A 22,173-nucleotide genomic window follows, 5' to 3' on the forward strand; every position below is an offset into this window, starting at 1 on the left:
TACCATTCAAATCAAATGCACAAGATCTGTAGGAATTTACAGGGTAAGTTCCACAGAAGAATACCAAAAGGACACCGCTCACAACCAGATCTCAAATCAATACACCAGTATTTTTGACGTGGTTAAAACCCTCAGAGTGCAAGGAGGGAAACAGTCCACGGCCTGTCCCAACGTGGGTACAGACAATTTATTAATCAAAGAATGAAAATTTACATAAGCTTCTCTCATGCACGGATTACCCGAACAATGACCCTCCATGCGCTTTAAATAGAACTCATGGACCAATCGGGTGTCAAGCGGATCAAGTGTCGGTAATACCGAGGTGAGAGTGAACCGTCGGATCACTACATATCGTGACCGTCGGATTGTAAGTTACAAAATGTACAACGGTAAAGAAACACACTTTACCTAACTCTAACCTAACTCTATACTAGACCAAGTTGAACTTAACTATATCCTATGTGTCGGAATATCCTAACATCCCCCCTTAAGAACAACTTGGGATAGGATTGAAGGATTTACAAATATGACACAATAGGAGAAGGAAGGAGGCACTAGAGCCTATCCCCCCTTAGTGACAACTTCCTGAACTCCAAGCATATATCGAAGTTTAGTGAACTTCGCCTCTGTGAGAGCCTTTGTGAAGATGTCTGCAACCTGATCATCGTTGGACAATATTGCACTTCAAGAACATGGTCAAGAATGAGCTTTCTGATGAAGTGCATGTGTAGTTCAATGTGTTTGCTGCGCTGATGCTGGACTGGATCTTTGCATAGCTGAATGGCACTTTGATTATCACACCAAAGTGTGGTTGGATGCTGCTGCTCAAAGCCAAACTCTGATAGGATCTGACAAGCCACAAGGCTTCCTTACTAGCTTCCACGGCACCACGATACTCTGCTTCTGCTGACGAAAGAGAAATGGCAGCCTGTTTCTTACAAGCCCATGTAATAGGTCCTGAACCAAGAGTGAAGACATAACCCGGCAGTAGACTTCCGATCATCAAGGTCACCAGCCCAATCAGAATCAGTGAAACCAACTAACAGAGGAGCTGCTTTGGCACTGTAATGAATCCCAAACTGTATTGTACCTCGAACATAACGAAGTATTCTTTTAGCTGCTTTCCAATGACTTTCACGGGGGTTTTGCATAAAACGAGCAACAAGGCCAACAACAAAGGAAAGATCAGGACGAGTATGGGTTAAATACAAGAGTTTTCCGACAAGTTGACGGTATAAGGTAGCATCAACTTCAGGAGAAGTACAAGAGACTGAAAGTTTGACTCCAGACTGAAAGGGAGAAGGGGCTGGCTTACAGTCTTCCATGTGAAAATGACGAAGAATATCACAAGCATACTTGGACTGGGAAAGGAAAATACCCTCTTGGGATTGCAAGACTTGAAGACCGAGAAAATAGTGTAAGTGTCCTAAGTCTGTCATTTCAAATTTCTTTTTAAGGCTGGACTTCACATGGTTTATAAGGTTGGGATCACTACCAGTAAGAATAAGATCATCAACATAAAGAACAAGGATGATGAGAGAGTTGCCCACTTTCTTGGTGTAGACAGTATTGTCAGAATGACACCTAGAAAAGCCAGATTCTAAAAGAAAGCTATCCATTTTGGCATACCAAGCTCGAGGAGCTTGCTTGAGGCCATAAAGGGATTTCTTAAGGCGACAAACGAGGCTGGAGTCTGTTTGTATGAAGCCAATGGGTTGTTCCATATAGATTTCTTCCTGCAAGTCCCCATGCAAGAAGGCAGATTTAACATCCATTTGATGTACTTCCCATTTTAAAGAGGCAGCAAGGGAAAGAACAAGGCGGATAGAGTTCATTTTGGCAACTGGAGAAGGTTTCAGTGTAGTCAATGCCTTCAACCTGTGAAAAGCCCTTAGCAACTAGACGAGCTTTATGTTTGTTAACTTTCCCATCTGGTCCATACTTGGTTCTGTAAACCCATTTGCATCTAACAAGTTTGCGTCCCTTTGGTAGAGGAACAAGATCCCATGTATCATTTGTCATCAATGAATGATATTCTTCATTCATAGTTGTTTCCCAATGTGGATGGCCTGAAGCTTCTGCAAAAGTGTCAGGATCATGATTCACTGGAGCTTGAGCCAGTAAAGAAGAGGCTCTTTCAAACTGAGAACGTGTACGTCGCTGATCTGTAGGATCACCGGCAAGATCACCTGCTGCATCCCGAGTAGCACGGACCCATCTTGGAAGTTGAGGATCCTGAGAAGGTGGGGAAGGATTATCATCCTCGCTTTCATCATCAGAAGAAGAAATGTTCTCAAAGATAGAAGAGATGGGAAGAGGTGGCACATCCGCCGGACTAGGCTCGCAGGCCGATTTATTTTCATCAAATTTTACATCTCTTCTAATGATAACATTTTTGGACTTAAATGGAATAAGTCTATAGCCTTTTACATCTTCAGAATATCCAACAAAAAGTACATTTCTCACTCTTAGGTTCTAAGGCTTTATGCTTTTCATCTGGAATATGGGCCCATGCTTCACTTCCAAACACACGAAAGTGACTTACATCTGGTTTTATGGAACTCCAAGCTTCTTCTGGAGTGATATTCTCTAGAACCTTAGTAGGAGTGCGATTGATTATATAATTTGCACAATTAATTGCTTCGGCCCAAAAACTAAGACTGAGTCCTTTAGATTGCAGCATACAATTAGCCATTTCCTTTAAAGTGCGATTTTTCCTTTCAGCTACACCATTTTGTTGTGGAGTGTATGGAACAGTATGTTGCATTTGAATGCCATTTTCGGTGCAAAAGGTGATGAATGCATTTTTAACATATTCTCCACCATTATCAGTTCTTAGCTTAAGAATTTGATGTCCAGATTGTTTTTCAACGAATGCTTTGAAGGCCAAAAAGGTGGTAAATACTTCGCTCTTGAGTTTTAAGAAGTATACCCAAGTGCGTCTAGAGAAATCATCAATGAAAGTTAAGAAGTACTTGCAGCCAGAGAATGAAGCAACAGGAAGAGGACCACATAAATCACTGTGCACAAGCTGTAAGGGGCTGAGGCGTGCCAAGAGGCACGTTTGTCAAAACTGTCCCGATGATGTTTTCCGAGTACACATCCGGAACAAACACCATCTTTGCAAGATACCATAGGAAGACCTGTCACCATGTTTTCTTTACAGAGATGCTGAAGGGAGCGATAGTTTAAGTGACCATACCGCTCATGCCAAAGTTTGCTCACTTCATCATTATGAGCAACAAATACTGAGGGAAGATGGGATGACCCAAAGTTGTGAAACTTATACAACCTTTTGGAATCATCAGCAAGACCAGTAGCTAGAATCTGTTTAGGATCATTTAGATCCTTGATTACAACATCATGAGGTGAAAATTCAACGATTTTACCTTCACCTGAATGAGTTATCTGATAGACAGATAGAAGGTTGCAGGATAAGTTTGGAACACATAATACATCATTGAACTGACCATTGTCTAGATGAACAGTTCCAGTCCCTACAACATTAAGAGATCTATCATCACCAACATATATATTTTTGGTGTTACAATCATTTAAAGAAGAAAACATGGCTTGGTTTTTGGCCATGTGACAAGAGGCTCCAGAATCAATGAGCCACTCATGAGAATGAGAAGAAGAAGAAGATACATTTAATGCATAACTAGACTGAGATGATTGACGATGACATGCAGAAAATGCCGTTCCGGAAGTTGAAGTTGAAGTAGGCTCCAGATGGATGTTATGTTTCTTCATTGCGGCTTCCAAGGCTTCCATCTTCTTAAAGCATTTAGATTCTAAGTGGCCATCTCGATTACAAAAGTTACAATGTCTTTCAGTCTTCTTCCATTTGTTTTTATTGGGCTTATCATTTGCTGAAATGATCTTTCATCTTGAGGCTGAGTTGGTTTAGGACCATTCCTTTGAGGATAAGACTTCTTAGGATTCTTTGAATTTGGATACTGCTGGGCGGCTAACGCTTTTGTGGAAGAGTTTCCAAGATTAAGAAGACCAAGGTGTAAGAGTTTTTCTTGTTCTCTTATTAAGGAATCACAAAAGGAGTCAAAGGAAGGGGGTTGTAGTCTTTGCCTTGACAAATGAAAGCTTCCCTGGTAGAATGGAAAGTGGAAACAAATACAGAGTAGGCTGGCCCTAACTTAGTGAGGATGGAATAAATAAGGTTACCATCATCTTTCTTAACTTTAACACCTTCCAAGAGATATCTAAGGTTCTTGAATTTGACAAGAAATCTTCAATGCAAGAAAAATTATTAGGATCCAAAGTAAGCAACTCATTTTCAAGTTGATGGGATCTAATTTCATTTTTAATCCCAAAAACTTTAGCAAGTTTTTCTAATGCTTCATGAGGAGTTTCAATTTCTGCAATGTGGAATCTAAGATCAGGAGAAACAGACATTCCTATCAAGCCACGTGCTTGATCTTGTCGATTTTCCCATTTTTCGGCCTTGTCTTCATCTTTGGGTTTCTTCTCTTGGTCTGTGGCTATTCTGAAGAGACCTTTACTTCTAAGTAAATCTCCCATGTAGGCGACCCATTGGAAGTAGTTAGTGCTGTCAAGAATGACTTGGCATGGACTTTCCATTTTTGAAAAACAACTGAAGCTGAAGATGCTGAAAGTGAGTGGTCCAATGGATAGATCTCGAAAAAATAGGCGGTTTTAAAAAAAACGGCTCTGAAAAAGGCTTCCGGATGAAGAAGTTATGGCTTTTGAAAAAAAATTGTTGACGTTGCCGGCAAAGTGCGCGAATGTGCGGGAATGAAAAAATCCGCCCCCACAAAATGGAGACTTGAACCCAAGACCTCTACTCTCTTAAAAGGTCTTTGAACCAATTGATCTATACAAAAGATTTGAGAGAGAGAGAAGAGAGAGAGAGAGAGAGAGAGAGAGAGAGAGAGGGGGGGGGGGGGGGGGGGGGGGGGGGGGCGGGGCCTCGATTTGCGTGCTTGCCTTGGGAAGACTCTTTTCCCCTACAAACACAAAACACAAAACCCAACACGAATATCCAAGAAAAAACGAACCTTACGGCTCGAAGTTAGCTTTAGCCAAAAAACTAGAAATTTAAAAAAAATCTCAAAGTTAGCTTTTAGCCGAAAAACTAATATATTTTCCTCAATGTTTCTGATTTTCCGAGATCACACTAAGGTGCAGGGAAAAGAGCATACGCATGAGAAAAATCCTTTCTTTCTGTTTCTGATTTGCCCAGATCGCACAGAGTCGCAGGGCAAAGAGCATACGCAGAAATGAAAGGTATAGATCGGGAAAAAAAAAGGCTAAATAAACCGAAACCGAAATAAGCAGAGAGAAAATGACAGTAAACTGCAAAAAAAAACACTGTATACCTCCCGATCTGAAAAATGACGCAGCTAGGGCTACCGGAAACCTTTTCGCGTGAAACGAAGGGGTTCCTCACTGAAACAGATGCTCCGAATGCAACAGAGCAGTCCTCTCGGCCCGAAAGCAGTCAGAAACAGCAGATCTAGGAAACGACAGCCGCATGCAGTTCTACCGGCTTCAGATTTGGATCACCAACGGACGCGGCCCTCAAATAGCTCTGATACCATGTAGGAATTTACAGGGTAAGTTCCACAGAAAGAATACCAAAAGGACACCGCTCACAACCAGATCTCAAATCAATACACCAGTATTTTTGACGTGGTTAAAACCCTCAGAGTGCAAGGAGGGAAACAGTCCACGGCCTGTCCCAACGTGGGTACAGACAATTTATTAATCAAAGAATGAAAATTTACATAAGCTTCTCTCATGCACGGATTACCCGAACAATGACCCTCCATGCGCTTTAAATAGAACTCATGGACCAATCGGGTGTCAAGCCACGGATCAAGTGTCGGTAATACCGAGGTGAGAGTGAACCGTCGGATCACTACATATCGTGACCGTCGGATTGTAAGTTACAAAATGTACAACGGTAAAGAAACACACTTTACCTAACTCTAACCTAACTCTATACTAGACCAAGTTGAACTTAACTATATCCTATGTGTCGGAATATCCTAACAAGATCTTACCCAATGATGAACTTGCTTCTTTGTACCTATAGCCAATTGCACTAACCAAGATTCTACATGCACTTCTTTATTCAAACCACACTTATCCACCAGGTTAGGACTAACATAGCTATAATTAGATCTAGGGTTAATCTCAATGATAGATTACTGATGGTCTACCAGTTTTTTATCAAATGCTACATAAATATGAGGAATGCTCTAACCAACATACCCAACAGTTTGTTCATCCTGTGCACTATATATCTGAGGCCTAACACCCTGATTCTATGAAAAATCTCTCTTAAGGTTTCCCTTTCCGCATTTCCAACACTCCAACCGACCAGTACCCTCACTTCTATGCTGCTGCGGTGACCCATGTCCATTTCTAGTTGCATTGAACCTATTTTGTGGTGCCACATTCTCTTTCTCATTTGCATTCTAAGGCCTTTCTCTTTTTGGCTACCATTTACCTTTACCCTTGTCTTTTCCTTTCCATCCTTGCTGATGTTCATTCTTATGCTCTAACTATTCATATCAATATTTCAATTTCCCAATAGCTTCCTCAAGTGACTGAGTCTCATCATACTCAATATGATCTCTAAATTCTAATGGAATCCACTGACAAATTGTTGAACCTTATCTTTCTCATCTTTAAGATATGGTACCTAACTCAATAGATCCAGGAACTTAGTTTTGTACTCTTCATCTGTCACTGATCCCATCTTTAGCTCATAAGATTCTTTGGCCTTATTGTCATAGTACCTTTTTGACAAGTAATTCTTCCTAAAAATCCTCTAGAACTCATGCAATCTCAAGTCATCTATCCTGATGTCTTTGACCTGCTTCACATCTTCCCTCCAGATATCTTCTTTACCTTTCAAGTTAAAGACAACAATTTTGGCCTTCATGTTTTCTGTGTACTCATGAAACTCAAAGAATTTGTTCATCCCAAGTATCCAAGCCTTTGCATACTTTGGCTTCTTCACATCTCCATCAAAAGTAGGTGGATTTTATTTCTTAAACTCATCTGGAAAGTATCCCTTATCACTCCTCCTATAAGGATGATAATGATGATGATCATGATGCCTATCAGAACCAGAACTAGAATAGTACCTGTATCCATCACCTCTCCTATCTGGAGTATCCAACAATATGCCATCTCTAAGAATGTCATATCTATCTGAAATATGAATACCATGAGACCTATTTCCATATGCCCCATTAGTTATGTTCTCATGCCCATGGCTGATCCGAAGTGGCCCTTATCTCTGTAATTTTGACCAACTTTGAAGGAGTATAGCATTAAGTTCTATTTGTTTCTCTTGTGCCTGTATGATTTTGTCATTTTACGCCTTACAACTCCTTATTTCTTCCTTCAAGATTCTCAATGTGTCTGCTAAATCAAAATAGTGCCCAACACCACGCTTCTCACTTGATTCATAGGGAGAGTCCTTGTATTCTACCATCTTGCTAGTCATCTGATCTCTTTCCTACAAGGCATACTATGTCAGCTAAACCAAATCACAATAAACCAATGTACCTTAGCATAATTTGAGGAGGATACTTTATCTTCATCAGCAACCAATCAACATACTACATGTATAACATAATCATGACAACATATATACATATAATACATAAGTACATAACCAAGTAACCATCATTCTAGCTAGAGTCTAGTCATCAATGCATGACCATATCGACTGCGCATACCATGACCTCATTCATGACAACAAAAACCATACCAACGTACACTGACAATATGCAAGCATAATAACATATAACCAATCATACACTCATGACGACATACTTCATAACAACAACATCCTCTTTCACATGGCGACATCACTACAACCATGAATGACACCATCCATATGCAACAAACACATAGACCACAAGGATGATTAACACACGTGCAAATGACATGAATGCATGACCAACGCACTGCTCATCTAGTCCAAGGGGTGAACCATGCTCTGATACCACTCTCTAACACCCTCCTCCCACATCTACCCAAGTAACTAGACAATCGGGGTAAACATGAGATGAGAGGATACTATGATTGGATTCAACCTCCTATGTGACCTTAAGGAAGTGGAACCGATGGAAACACAACATACAAACTTTCCACATTAGCTACAGGACTACTAGGAACCATCCCAACCACTCAGGTAGCTATCCTCTTGGTCCAATTGAGGTTTATACCACTTGACCTCTGGACGCTCCCATGTTATGGGCCTGACAGTGTCCAGGCTCTGAACGCTCTCATGAAAAGGTCTGCCAGCATCCAAGGACTATTTTGTTTAGTGTTGTACCACCGCCCTTAGATTTGCGACACTTTTTTAGGCCAATAGCCTAGGTCACTACCCAAAATTGAATGACACCATCAGAACAAAAAGATAACCAGGAAAAAATGATGCAAATGTAAATACTTGAACAAGCCCTTAATCGGACCCCTTCTATCCATGACAGACATTTTTTCAAACATATCACAAATATGTAATCTAAAGGTGTAAAAAATAGATTTAATCATAGGGGTCTCATACTTATCTGAGAATCTCTATGAAGAATTGTTCCCTTATATCATTTGTTGCATTATCATCTATTAGGTCATAGATACATTGCTCATTCATTTACAAGTAAAAACATGACGAGGTCCATACATAGTCACTATCATAAAACATATACATAACCAGCATAACAACAACAAAAATACCAATGAAGTCACAACCATACGATCCACATATAAACCATTATAGTACTCATAGAATAACGAGAAATAACCTCATATTGATGATGCAAAATCCAAACCCAGGATGGGACTACCACGTTCCACCCAACCATAGAATGGCTGAGCCAAATATCTCTTCAACCATTCACCCCTGTGCCATATTCCTAACATGAATGTGGGACTCAAACCAAAATAACCAACCAGGGCATCCAGAGGCTAAACCACCTCACCCTCATCAATAGAAACCAGGATTTACCGTAATCCATCCTAGATCACTAGGTCAACACAATAAACCTGTGATAACAGGATTTACCATGATATCCACCAGATCACTAGGCCAAACAAGCATGGATGCCACTAGATTTCTCCACCTACATCATGAGGAATTTTCTTGTCTCCTAGTCTCTCATGCTTTATTGCAATCCATAGTTTGATCCAGCGATCAATATGCCCTAAACAGACACACCACCCTCTAGGATTTACTGTATATCCCACTATTCACTAGAAAGGGTTCCTAGGCCTAATCAAGGGCAACCACCTCTTGGATTTACCATATATCTCGTCATTCATTGGTAAGGATCCCTAGGCCCATTGAGGCACACAATCTTGGCTTTACTACAACCCACAATCTAGCTCAGGGGTTACTAGGCCAGTGGATTTATCGTGATCCACAGTTTGGTTCAAGGACCACTAGGCCATGTTCTCTATCATTCAAAGATCCACCTCACTCAGCTTCAAATCCATCTGGAAATCCAACTCAACCAAAACTTGAGAGCCTGATCACACCATGGCTATCTAGAAATGGCAAGACTAGGCTGAAAAAATTGTCACGCTTGGCAGAATCCATGCCATAACAACAAAAGAAACACATGAAATACTAGGCATGCCAAATCTAGAAAGGAAATCACACATGCAAATAGATACCTCCAAAGAATATTGTTGTAGGTGCTTGATCCCACTCTTCCTTGCTTGCTCCTTCCTTCCTCTTGCCTTCTTTTCCTTTCTTGATCTAATGCCAAAGTGCTCCAAGAAAAATCTAAGTGTCCAAGAGTGAGTGAGTGAGAGAGAATAATGAGAGAGCTCCAAAAATGCACTGACAAAAGGTTGCAAACTAATCCTTAGAAGTCTTTTTTTATCAATTAGGCCTCTATTTTCTTCATTTTCCATTATTTTCTTTCATTTTCCTCCTCACATGCAACCTGTGACCTTTCACCTTCCTTTTCTCCTAATTTCCATTATTGTGATAAATAAATGTGCCAAAAATACCATTTTGCCTTTCCAAATCCTTAGCCATAATAACCGATGAACACCCACACTAGGATTTTTTGCCCAATATTCAACTTGGAATAAGTGTCCCATCAATTGTGGTTATTATTTTTCCTTTATTAACTTTTATTACATGGAAATTTCACCAGGGCTTTTACAAGGTCCCACATCAAATATGGTCCCTTGGTCTCACAAGATTTGGTTTAACTCTTTAGAACAAAGTCAAGGATATCTAGCTATGTTGCTTAATTAATAAATCATCATAGCTTATTCGATAGGAATGAGATCAAAGATTTTGATTTTTTGGTTTATTGTAAAACAAATTGTTGATGAGATGGAAAAAACATTACTATACACTGCATGTGAGGATTTGTTGTATATAGAAAGTAGTTGATGAGATATTTGACCCGTCTTTCATGCTCCTTCCTGAAGACCTAGGTGCAATTGGAACAACACAAAACCATATTGAGTTTCTACTTTACAAAACCCATATGTTCAATTTTCATCATGGAAATTGGGCATATGACAAGAAATAAGGTAGGAACATGAATTATATTGTGAGAATAGGAAATGAACTGAGAAAATAGGAACCCTTTACTTGTCATAGGAACTGAACCTCCACATTGTCCATGATTAGTAACAATCTTATATAAATCGTCTTAAATAATTGAAAAGAAATGAAATATATTAAATGTGGAAAAGTGTAAGTAGGTTCGGTCTTCATAATGACATGTGTAATTATGATTTTATCTAATTTATGTAAAGAAGAAAACAAAATTATTTTTGTAATGCTTGAATCATGGGTTTCATGATCAAGGAATTTTATTTTTAGTTGAAGCTCCTATTGCGAGATTTCAAGGTTGGTCATCATGCCATAAATTGTATTGATTCAATGTTAAATATTGAAGACCTATTTGGGAATGTAATTCATTGTAAATGAGAATTTGTTAACCCTCCAAGACCATGTCACAATCTCTCCTTGAAGTCGAACTAAGGACAATTCTAGAAAGTCATGTTGGCCTTGTCACAAGGAGAAGTCAACTTATTTCTAATGGACATACCACTATATATAGGAAGTTGCCTCAACTAGGACAAAATTCAATCAAGAAAGTCTGCAATAAGAAGAAGTGTGAAGATCACAAGGAAAGAAGCATCATTACCAGCGAGAAGAAGGAAAGAAAGAGTAAATATTTTGGCATTATTTTTGGGTTAATCCCCTTACACATGTGGCATAAACTAGGGTTTTTGTAGTAGTGTCATAACAGTCCTTGAGGAAGTCACCAAGAAGGTCTCCAAACCATCTCCCTTGCTAGCTAAGATCACCTCGAGAAGTCTTCAAGTAAAGCGAAGGAGGAAAACATCCCTAACTCTCTCCATTACGTCACACGTGCGAAATTGTAGAAGTACAAATTGCAAATCTGTGGAAAGGACCCAAAATTTAAGATTAGACGATATTTACAGTGCATAATGACAGTTTTACTTGTGTTGAATTGGGCAAGAAGAACGAGCACTAAAGAAGGATTTTATTACTTGATCTTGGAGAATTTATTGTGTCAAGGGTCATGGTCTTAGTATTCATCAACTGAATTGAAGTCTCTATAACAAGAAGAATTTGTTTGGGTTTTCCTCTCAAGTGGGAGAGGTTTGGGCACTGGCTGATTACCTACATTTTGTGTCTCTTGTCTCTTTATTGTTTATGCTTTGGCATCTGTTTGATGAAAAATAACACTATAATAATCTAACTAAATAGAAGATCCTAATAAAAATTAGTTAAAAGTATTCACAAGTAGTTACCATCAAAGAGAAATCTCCTAATACCAATATGCTAGATTTCTCAACATGGTATCAGAGTTAAGGTGAAAAAATCAAGGAATTGGAATCTCATCAATGGACACTCAAGCATTCAAGGACTAAATCTTGAAAAGGACATCAAAGAAAAATCTAGAAGATCATCTTGAAGTCAAGATCTATAAAGAAGTGTCAACACCCCAGATCGAAGAAGAAGTCTACACCAGAAGAACTCTTGGTATCCTCAAGTCATCATCAAAAGACCACAAAGACCTTACCTCTATGGTGGGCTCCAGTATTGCAGCAATAATGCTGCAACTCCTGGGACTCCCTTCTTTACTCTTATCAACCCGGTAGTTCGTAACAAACTTGGAAGCGACGGTGTTGTATGCACAAGTACTAGCTCTTGCCATGATTGTCACTTGGTCAGCTGGCACAAGTCCACTAGGAGCTTAAGCCAACTTCTATGAGCTCTTAGAAGAATATTTTTAACTGATGGATGAAAGCTAACTCAAAGAAGGCTAATCTACTTGTAGAAAGAAACTGGAAAGCTGAAAGGAAACGCAAACCCTAGCAAACCCTAATTTTACCAGCTAGCCCTACTGATGCAAGAAAGAGGATGCAAGCTACTGAAAGAGATGCCATTGACTTCTAGGAAGGTAAAATGCATGTGTCTAAGCTACTTCTATAGTAACATCTGAAAAGAAACATCTTTTTGTATTTTTGAATAAGTTGTCAGAATTACCATGCATGTGCTTTGACTGTTTTGACTGTGCAGAGGTGGATTGGCGAGAGGGAATGCTTGCAGAGGGTTGGGAAAGTTCAAAGAGGGCCTAAGGGGTGCCTATCACCCTTCCAAAGAGTTTCACAAAGTTTGGCTATCAATAAACTGCATTTGTGAGCTTCTATAGGAAGTTTGTAGGGGTTTTACAGGATGTTCTGTATTTTCTACAGGATGTTCAGAAATGGCATTTTGGAGGGTGGATGGAGAGAGAAAGGTGAAGGAGTGAGTATGGAGGTAGGATAAGGGTGTGAGGAGGTCCAGGACTTGGTGGATGGAGCTGGGGAAAGATGAAGATGGCTGGATTTGTTCAAGGAGGAGTGAAGCAATGTTGCACAAAAATTAGGGTTATGTGAGAAAATGGCAAATGTGAGGCAAGAATCCGTGTTAGGGGATGGAGCAGATGGGATTGATGGAGTATGGGTAGATAGAGAAGTGGTACGGGTGCTCTGCAAGTTGTTTCTTCAACTGAACCAATGAAGACTTCGAAAATCAGAGACCTAGTTACGTTAACCTAATCTGATCTAGCTAACAGTAAAGAGAATGAACATAAGTTTATTTGCAATGAAGCCATGTATACTAACTATGCAAAGAAGCAATCAAGAATCTGAACATGTAACCAACTTCTGCAAATAAAAATCGAACACTAATGATTGCATGGCAAAACAAAGACAATGTTTTTATTGGAAGCAAGGTCACCTTGATCCCAGCTCCTGATACCATTGAGGGAGAGGTGAAATCAGTGGTGCTTGATGACATTTTTCTGAAGCTCTTCCCTGTTAATAACCTATCAAATCAATCTGAACATCAAAAGCCTTTATAATCATCAACAATGACCTAGGTAATCAGCAAGATTTTAATCTACTTAACAGAAATTATTTTGCAAAGAAATAAAGAATAAATAACAATACATAAAGGAAGCTTTGGCACTTGGGTTGGGCCCAACCCAAAGAGCTACAGGCTCAAGAAAAATCAGAGTTGATGCCAAATAGAGCTTCTTTTCACTATCCAAAAATAATCATGTCACAAGAAAGTTATACAGCAGTAGCTACAAAAACGAGTTGAGACAATGAGAGCACTATAGTGCAAAACCCAACAGTTCCAAAAGTAAACTACGAAGGTTGAGGCCTTCCTATTTATACACTATGAGGGTCCTAGAAGCCCTCCTTAACTCAAGGGACTCAGCTGTTCAAACTGCCAGTAAACAGTCACTCTTCAAAAAGCTGCTCGGCTGCCTTTAGGATTTGTTTTGGTGGCCTGCTGAGCTCCGAGTTGAGGGTGGAGATTTCGAGGAAGGGCCATTTAATGCAAGAGAAAACCTCCCTATGAATCCTCACCCTTGCTTCCTCATGCTTGGTTGTCACCTGGCTCATAATTTCTTGGCTTTGCTCCAAAATTTGTCCAAAAAACCTGAAATAACCACGTATTAGCCTCCTTGGTAAAGCGACCACCCTTATTCATTCAATTAACATAAACATACTCAAAAAACATGCATAATCTATGAAAAATGGTGGATTGATCAAGGAAAATTAGGCAAAATGAGCCCAATAAGTTACCCAATTCGGGGCTCAGCATCACCCCCCTGCTAAATGGGTTGCTCATCCTCTGAGCAACTAGTCCAGCTCATCATCCTTTATAGCTTTGACGACCTCCCTCACGTCCTAGGACTCCACGGTGATATCTTCTTCCCGGTCGTGGAATCCTGCTTTCCTTTCCACTTCCTCCCACTGTCTTTCTTCCTCCTCTTCCTTAACTCCTTCTAGCAATCCCAAAAGCAAAGGAGGACTGAATTTCAGGCCAATCCAATTGACCTGCAGATTTTGCATCAAGTGTTTGTAGAGAGGTACCCTTGCCAAGGCCTCCCTCATCCTGGTGGGAGAGTGGTATTCTCTTATCTTCAAGCTATGAGGCAGGGTGTTCCACCGCCTTGTGCAGGCATGAAGGCAGTTTTCCCCCAACAGTCTCTCCATGTCCTCAAAGTGGGCAATATCTTGAGCCTGTTGCTCAATGTATTCTAATAAATCCTGAGGGCTGTTGTCCAAGTGCTGGTGGGCACTTATCACTGCTAAGGGGTCATCCGGCTCTGCTCTAATCATTAGTGGCTCACTGAGTTCTCTGCTCAAAATACTGTGGACCTCTTCTGCTCTGTTTTCCTCATGATTCATCCAAGAGGCCATGGCCATAAGTTGGACATCTCCTATCACAGTGTTGGGATCCCATGCATTCATGTTTGGAAGGGCCAAGTTGTGCAAATAAAACTATGATAATTTGGCCCTGTCCTCTAATGAACTACTGCCACATAAAGCTGCAAATTGATGATAATTTTGAAATGGAGTGATGCCCCTTTGGGCCAAGGTGTTAATCTGAAACTGTAACCACTGATCCTTAAGGTATAGGGCATATGATTTGGTAGGCTGCCTACACTGCAAAGCTTCCATCGCCCAGCTAGCGATGCAGGCCAATTGGGCCTCCTTTTCTTGTACATGTTGTTTCAAAGACTGTATCTCCTGGCCTGCTTGCAATTCCTTCTCCTGTAGTTGTCTATTTAGTGTCTCAATTTCAGCCTACAACCCATCTCTCTTTTGCTGTTCATCAGGGGTTTCTTTGTCTGTTGTGGGCTCCTCCTGTTGCTGTTGTTCTCCCAAGATGTGAGGCCTATCTTCCTTCTTCTGTCCCTGTAGCTGTAGCTGCTGTTTAAGCAGCTCATTTTCTTCCTGTATCTTGGCTCGCTGGCTGCTCTCCACATGTCGTACCATATCCAATTCCTTTCTTGCCTCTTTGAGTTGTTCCTCTAGGGGACCTATATCTGCCACACCCTTGGACTTAGCGATCTTCATCCAAGTGTGGGTCCTCACTCTTTCTTCTTCTAGTGCAAGGAAAAGTGGCACTGTGAATTTTTGGGGAATGATCTTTCTGGCCTCTAAGAAGTTATAGTAGGAGCCCAAAATGGGCTGGGGGCTAGGTTCCACAATGTGCTCCACCTTTTCTTCCTCCTGTGGTGATTTAGCTGCCTCTCCTTCCATTTCCTCGGTCTCCTTTAGCCTAGCCAGTGTTTCCTGTAGAATAGTCTCAGCATCCTGTAGAGAGGACTTTGTGTCCAACATTTTCATTCTTTCCCTCTAGGTGGATGTCTTCGGGCTTCCCCATTCATAGGTGATGGATGCCTTTGAGGGATACCTCTCCTTTTGTGTAGCTAGGGTGTCTAAAATCGTGATTGGCTCTTTTGATGGTGGTTGGGGTCTGCCAGTTTTTATCCGCATGCTCCTTCTTGCCTTAAAATACATGGAAGGCTCCCTCTTTCACTTCCCTTTTTGCTTTGGAGATGTGCTAAGGGTAGCCATCACAGCTGCTACCTCCCTGGCTAAAATCTCAGGTGATTTTTCCTTCTGTTGCCCTGTTCCCAGACTTCTTGTAGAAAGTCCCGTGTCGACTGTTTTCTGGCTTCCAGTAGACACTGTTTTCCAGCTTCTTGTAGAAACTGTTTTCACTGTTTTGGTCTGCTTGGCTGGGGGTGCCTTCCCTTTTAATTTTAGTGTGGTTGTCTTGGTTGTGTCCTCACTTTCTTGGACTTTTTCAGTCCTCTCTGCCCTGCTCTGCAATCGTTTCTCCCTTGGTGTTTGTGCCTTTGTTCCACCCACAGTTTTGGGCTCAGAAGCTTGGCCTTTCCCTCGTTTCTCTTCTTGTTCTTTTTGTGGTGGTCTGTCCTGTGTTTCCTTACCCCTGGATTTCTATTCTGCCTCAATGTGTTCCCTTTCTTCACTGCTGGATGAAGTGAGTTCCTCAGCCGAAATTCGAATATCATCATCGTTGGACATGTTGCGGAAAATCTCCTAGGAGAGAGGGACAGTGTAGGTATGGAGGGAATCTTCCACTAGAAGCTTGATAAGCCCATGATGGGCTAGCTGATATGGTGTCCCTTCCTTCAATTTTGTGCCACACTCAATTAATGATTGTAGGAGGAAATAGGGGATGCTTAACTTTTGTTCTAGAGGTAAATCTATCCCATGTCTGAGTTTGCTCAGCAACCAGAAGTGATAGCCGTAAACAATACTGAACCGCCCCTCATAGGTAATGTATTTCATAATCTGAAAGCTGACTTCACTCCAAAAAGGATGTAGGTTGGCTCTCTGGACCCCATTCTTATCTTCTAAAAACTGTTCCTCTAGTAAGAAGAATTCTTTCTTGGCTTTTTGGCCCAATGCCTTCTCCTCTCTGCTCCAGGGTATCCCCAATGGCAGATCAGTAACCCGACTAATGAGTTGTGGGGTAAGATTTAGGGGCAGCCCTCTGAAATTCACAGTGGCTAGTGTCTTTGATTTAGGCTGCAGGGACATTAAGAACTCTTCTATTACCTCATCGTCATGACCTTGAATTCTGTCACAAAAGGTCATCCAATTGGCACGGGTGAAGAGGTTCACCACCTCGGGAGTTTCACGCAATTTTCTGGAATCTGAGGGTTCCTTTCTGATAAACCCTCCTGGCATGGTGAGAGTGCTCTGTTTTGGTTTGTGCTCTGATCAGAAAGGGAAATTTTGTTTATGGTTTCCTCCCTTGAACTTGAAGATAGTATCCCTCAGGTGTTTATGTTTTAACCTTGCACCAGTTCCCTGGTTTTAAAAAACTCGATTGTCCGTGTACAGAAGGAAGACTTTGGTTTCCCCAGACAGAGTGCAGAGCTCAATTTCCACCCCCCAGCATACATATAACCATGTAAAATTCACATTTTTATTACACAGGTTAGCCCTGACAGTGCTTTAACTTTTCTACAAGAGAAATTTCCTTCAGGACCCATGGAGAATAACTTGGACGCCAAACCAGCGAAGAAATTTCATGCAACCACAAGTAAACTGCTATTTTGACTCATAGGCAGACTTGTCTCTAACCCTCCAATTCAAGACAGCTCAATTCACCATGTTTTCGACATACACCATGCATTGGAAGGGTGTTTTTGAGCCTACCTCTCTTCGAAACTCCAATTTCGACGCAGAAATTCCAGGTTTCTCTGCTTCGGGAGGCTATGCCGTGTTTCCTGTAGAGCTTCTTCCTGTAGAACGTTTTGCTGGCTTCTGGAGGATGTTACGGCGCTTCTGAACGAGCCTGGGATGTGGGAGAATTTTGAAACAGGCCGAGAAGCTCGGGCTAATACACTGCGGAGGAGGAGGACGCGTACTTCGCTAAGAACGGTTGCAAGTGTAAATGATAGTGGTTAACGTGAGTTCTTCAGCTGAGCATTTTTGAATTACAACGCAATTCATGGCGAAGGGGTGAGGTGGCCAGGCCGATCCATTAGCCAACATCATGGCCATCATTCCTCTACGTGTCTTTGACCACCGTTACCCTTCCTTTGCCATTAACTGCTGCCATCACTGCCAATCCCGCCGATTCTCCCCGACTGGACACTTCCCACGTGTCGACTGCACGTCTCTTTGGTGAATTCAAACGTAACCAAGCTCATTTGGATCCCACGAAGCCATTCCACTAACTGTGGGTGGTCAATTGACTGGCCACCGAATTCATTCAATCCGAACCATTCATAGACATGCAGTTTTCAGAATATATTCTATGCAATTTGACGAATAAGGTTAGACAGTTACCTATGTGGCCATGGATGTGTTTTGCAGGCTTCAGGGCTTGGAAAAATGGCTTTGCTTGCTGTTGCTTCATGCACAGGTGTTGGAACTCCTTCTTTCATTGGTTGATGATGTATGCATGGCTTTGGGACCCAATCCTCTGGTTGTAAACGTTGCATGCACAGGCTCTGTCTGATTTCAGCTGTCGAGGAGGTGTTCACGTCCAAGCGGAGTTTTTTTTTTTTTTTACATGTCCCCGGTGTCGATTTCAGCTGCTACTGACTCCAGAGTATGTGCTCCAGATGGATCATCTGCTACAGGATTCCTATAGGACATCCTGTAGTTGCTTCTCCTCCTGGGATGCATGCTTAAACGAGCAAGGTTGTATTCGCAGATGAAGAGTCCTGATGGAGCTTTGATAGGTAGAGTGTGCGAGCCTTTGTGTTCTTGATTTGTCACTTGGAAAAAAAAATTCAATCTAAGGAAAATAGGATTTCTTGCATGACTGTAGGAACACATAACCAAATGGTTGCAATGGCAGTGGAAAGAAATGAAACAGGTGATGGATGGAAGAGAGGGGTGGCCGCAGGCCTAATAAACAGACTCCAAGCTTCAAATCCCCTTCCAAAATCGAATTCGGCCTGCCCGACGGCTCTACAGGATGTTTCCTATAGAAACGCAGAACTTCCTGTAGGAGGTGGAATCTCGACCCGAATGTTTTTCAAATCCTAGGAAAAGTGAGTGGCCATGGAGGGAGTGTCTGTAAGGATGTCCTGTAGCTTGGTACAAACCCCTGTCCTCGTTTTGCGTGACCTTCTTTATCTGCAATGTATTCCCTGCAACCTGCAATAATTTTACAGAGATTAGACCTGTTTATTTTTCTTTTTATTTCTTTTTCCTCGTTTTTTTTTTTTTGAGAGACAGCAGGGGCGCCTCCATGAGGTTTTCACCCCCACTATCTGCCCTAGGCACCTTAGAGAGGTTTTCACCCAAGGATCTTTTTATTCCATTTCTTTATTTTCTAAGAGACAGCTAGGGTGCCTCCATGAGGTTTTCACCCTCACTGTCTGCCCTGGGCACCTCAGAGAGGTTTTCACCCAGGGATCTTTTTTTATTCTCTTTTTTTTTCGATGATCAAGGTGTGGGCGGAATAGAGGCAGAACCCTTGCTCCACTACCAGCACTGATTTTTCCAAAGTTTCAATAACTCCTGCCTTGAAAGGGGTTTCTTGTAGATTTTCAATCGATGCTCATTGACAAGCATGGGGATGGCTTCTTCATCAATGGTTCTGATAAGGACTGAACCATTGTCATTGAATTTCTCCACTGTATATGGTCCTAACCATCTTGTCCTCAACTTCCCTTTGAAATCCTTGTATCTTGAGTCATACAACAGCGCCTAATCTCCCGGCTGGAATTGCTTTTTGTTAAGGTGCCGGTCATGCCATATCTTCCTCTGAAGTTGAACTACTTCTAAGTGGAGGAGGGCCTGCATTCATTGTTCATCTAATCCATTCAGCTGCAGTAATCTTTCACGTTGAGCATGGCTGAGATCTAAGTCCAGCTGAGCTGCCACCCTCAATGTATTGTACTCGAACTCTATGGATAGAAAAACTTTCTTCCCGTAGACCAACCCATAAGGTGTGAAACTTGTTGTAGTCTTCCAAGTGGTGTTGTAGGCCCAAGTGGCCTCAACCAGGTGATCTACCCAATCCTTTCTACTACTGCTCACTACCTTAGTCAAAATCCCTTCCAATGCTCTATTAGGGACTTCCACCTGCCCATTTGCTTGTGGATGATATGGGGTGGAAGTCCTGTGCTTGATCTTGTGATGAGCGAGAAAATCTTCAATCAGGTTGGAGGTGAACTGGCTTCCTTGATCGGTGACTAACTCTCTTGTGTAGCCAAACTTGTAGAAGATATTTTCCCTTAAAAACTCAACCACCTTTTCTTTTGTCGCTGCTTTGATTGCCTTTGTTTCTTCCCACTTTGTCAGATAGTCGGTGCACATAATGATGTAAGACCTTTGCTTTGAAGGGGGGTTGATAGGACCCACAAAATCCATGCCCCACTTCTCAAATGGCTCGAAAGTCACTTGAGGTTGGAGAGGCATTTCATCCCTTGGAGTTGGTTTCCCCATCCTCTGACATCGGTCACACTGGCTGATGTATCTTTTGACATCTTGGTGAAGAGTAGGCCAATAGTAGCCTGCCTGTAGCATTTTGAAGGCAGTCCTTTTTGCTACAAAGTGGCCTCCACAAGGTCCGTCATGACAGGTTAGGAGGATGTCAAAGACTTCCTCCTCCCTAACACAATGCCTCAAGATCTGATCTGGGCCAAGTTTGAATAGGTTGCCCCCGATCCAAGTGAATGGGGCACTCTTCCTTACAATTTTTCTCTTCTCCTTTGAGGATAGATGCAGAGGGAATTGTTTTGAGACCAAGTAATTTGCTATATCAGCAAACCATGGAGAGAGTACTGAGATAGCAAATAGGTTTTGATCTGGCATCTGGTCATCCACTATCCCTTCTTCACCTGTAGGCAAATCCAATCTAGACAAGAAGTCAGCGACAACATTGTTACACTAAAAAATGTCACCATGACTATTTACAGTTAGTATGGCTCAATCAATAGTCATGCTACCCTCTTAGGCAAGTCTTATGCCTCTGCTCTCCATGTCAAACTCCAAAAAAGAGAGAAAGTCTTGTATAAATGTATTTATCTCTGGGGACGCGGGTTCTCTCAAACTTACCTGCGGGGACGCTCCCAATGTTCACAAAAGCTGCGTCCAAAGACGCTCTGTATGTAAAGGGACAGGTGCGTCCCCCTGTAAAAGTTAGAATGCGCAAGTTTCATCTTTAAAAAGTTACTTGTGGTCATTTCTAGAGCATTCTAGAAGGTTGTTCGACGTGTATTGGGCGCCTCCAGATGGTTCATGCACTCCTATCAAAGAGGAACTTATCCCATCAATAAGGGAGTGATCCCATCCAAAGAGGGGACTATCCCATTGATGGTGGACCTGATTAACTTCCTCTTGAGTACTATAAATACAGGCATTGGGCCAGAAGGAGGAGAGGTTGAAACTATACATTTTCTAAGGGTAAATGCTGCAGGAATTAGGACTCCCATTTAGAAGCTTGTGAGGAGAGATTACCATCTTTGCTTGTTCTATTTGGAAGTGGGTGAGCTTTGGGCTAGGTTTTTCTACACCTCGAACTCCTTTTCCACCTGGAGGAATTCATACTCCTGTAAATATGTCTGGTCAGTCATCTGTGTTTACACAAAGTCCTGAATCTTTTTTACATGGTGGTCCTTCTGTTCCTACTGGGTATCAATCTCTTTCTGGTACCTTTGCGGGAGCGTCTCCTCAACCCGTTGATCATGGGTTATTAGTTGGAAACAGTGGTAATGTACCATTGAGTGTAGGAGACATTTACATGATGTCAGGTTCAATTCCCGTTACCCAACCTCAAGGTGGCCAATTACCGCCTGGGGGGCAGCCTTCGTTAATGCCTGGGGGGCAACCTCAAGGTACTTCATTCGTGTTTGGGGGGCAACCTCAAGGTCAGTACACTCCTATGGGGCAATACATACCTCAAGGTCAACCCCAGCCTCAATATGTACCCCAAGGTCAACCTCAGTATCAATATCAACCTCAAGGATGGCAACCTAAAGGATGGGAACCCCAAGGGTATCAACCCCAAGGGTATCAACCTCAAGGATACCAACCTCAAGGTCAAGGTCAACCCCAGTACCCGTATTTACCTCAAGGTTATCAACCTCAAGGTCAATACTCAGGTCAAGGTTATCAACCACCTCAAGGTCAATCATATGGTTAAGGTATGGGGACTGCCCCTTACAACTATCAATCCTATCCTCAATCCGGCTATGGATCTCAGTACCCTCAACCTGTTATGGGTCAATACCCTGGAATGTTAGTGTGGGATCCGTCACAGGGTCAACAGATGTTGCAGCCAAGTATACAGTCGGTACCTCAAGCAGGACAACCTGTAGT

Source organism: Pinus tabuliformis, chromosome 2_1, assembly GCF_031772625.1.
Source record: "Pinus tabuliformis cultivar Carrire ecotype Pingquan chromosome 2_1, CPIR1, whole genome shotgun sequence".
In the NCBI taxonomy this organism is placed as follows: Eukaryota; Viridiplantae; Streptophyta; class Pinopsida; order Pinales; family Pinaceae; genus Pinus; species Pinus tabuliformis.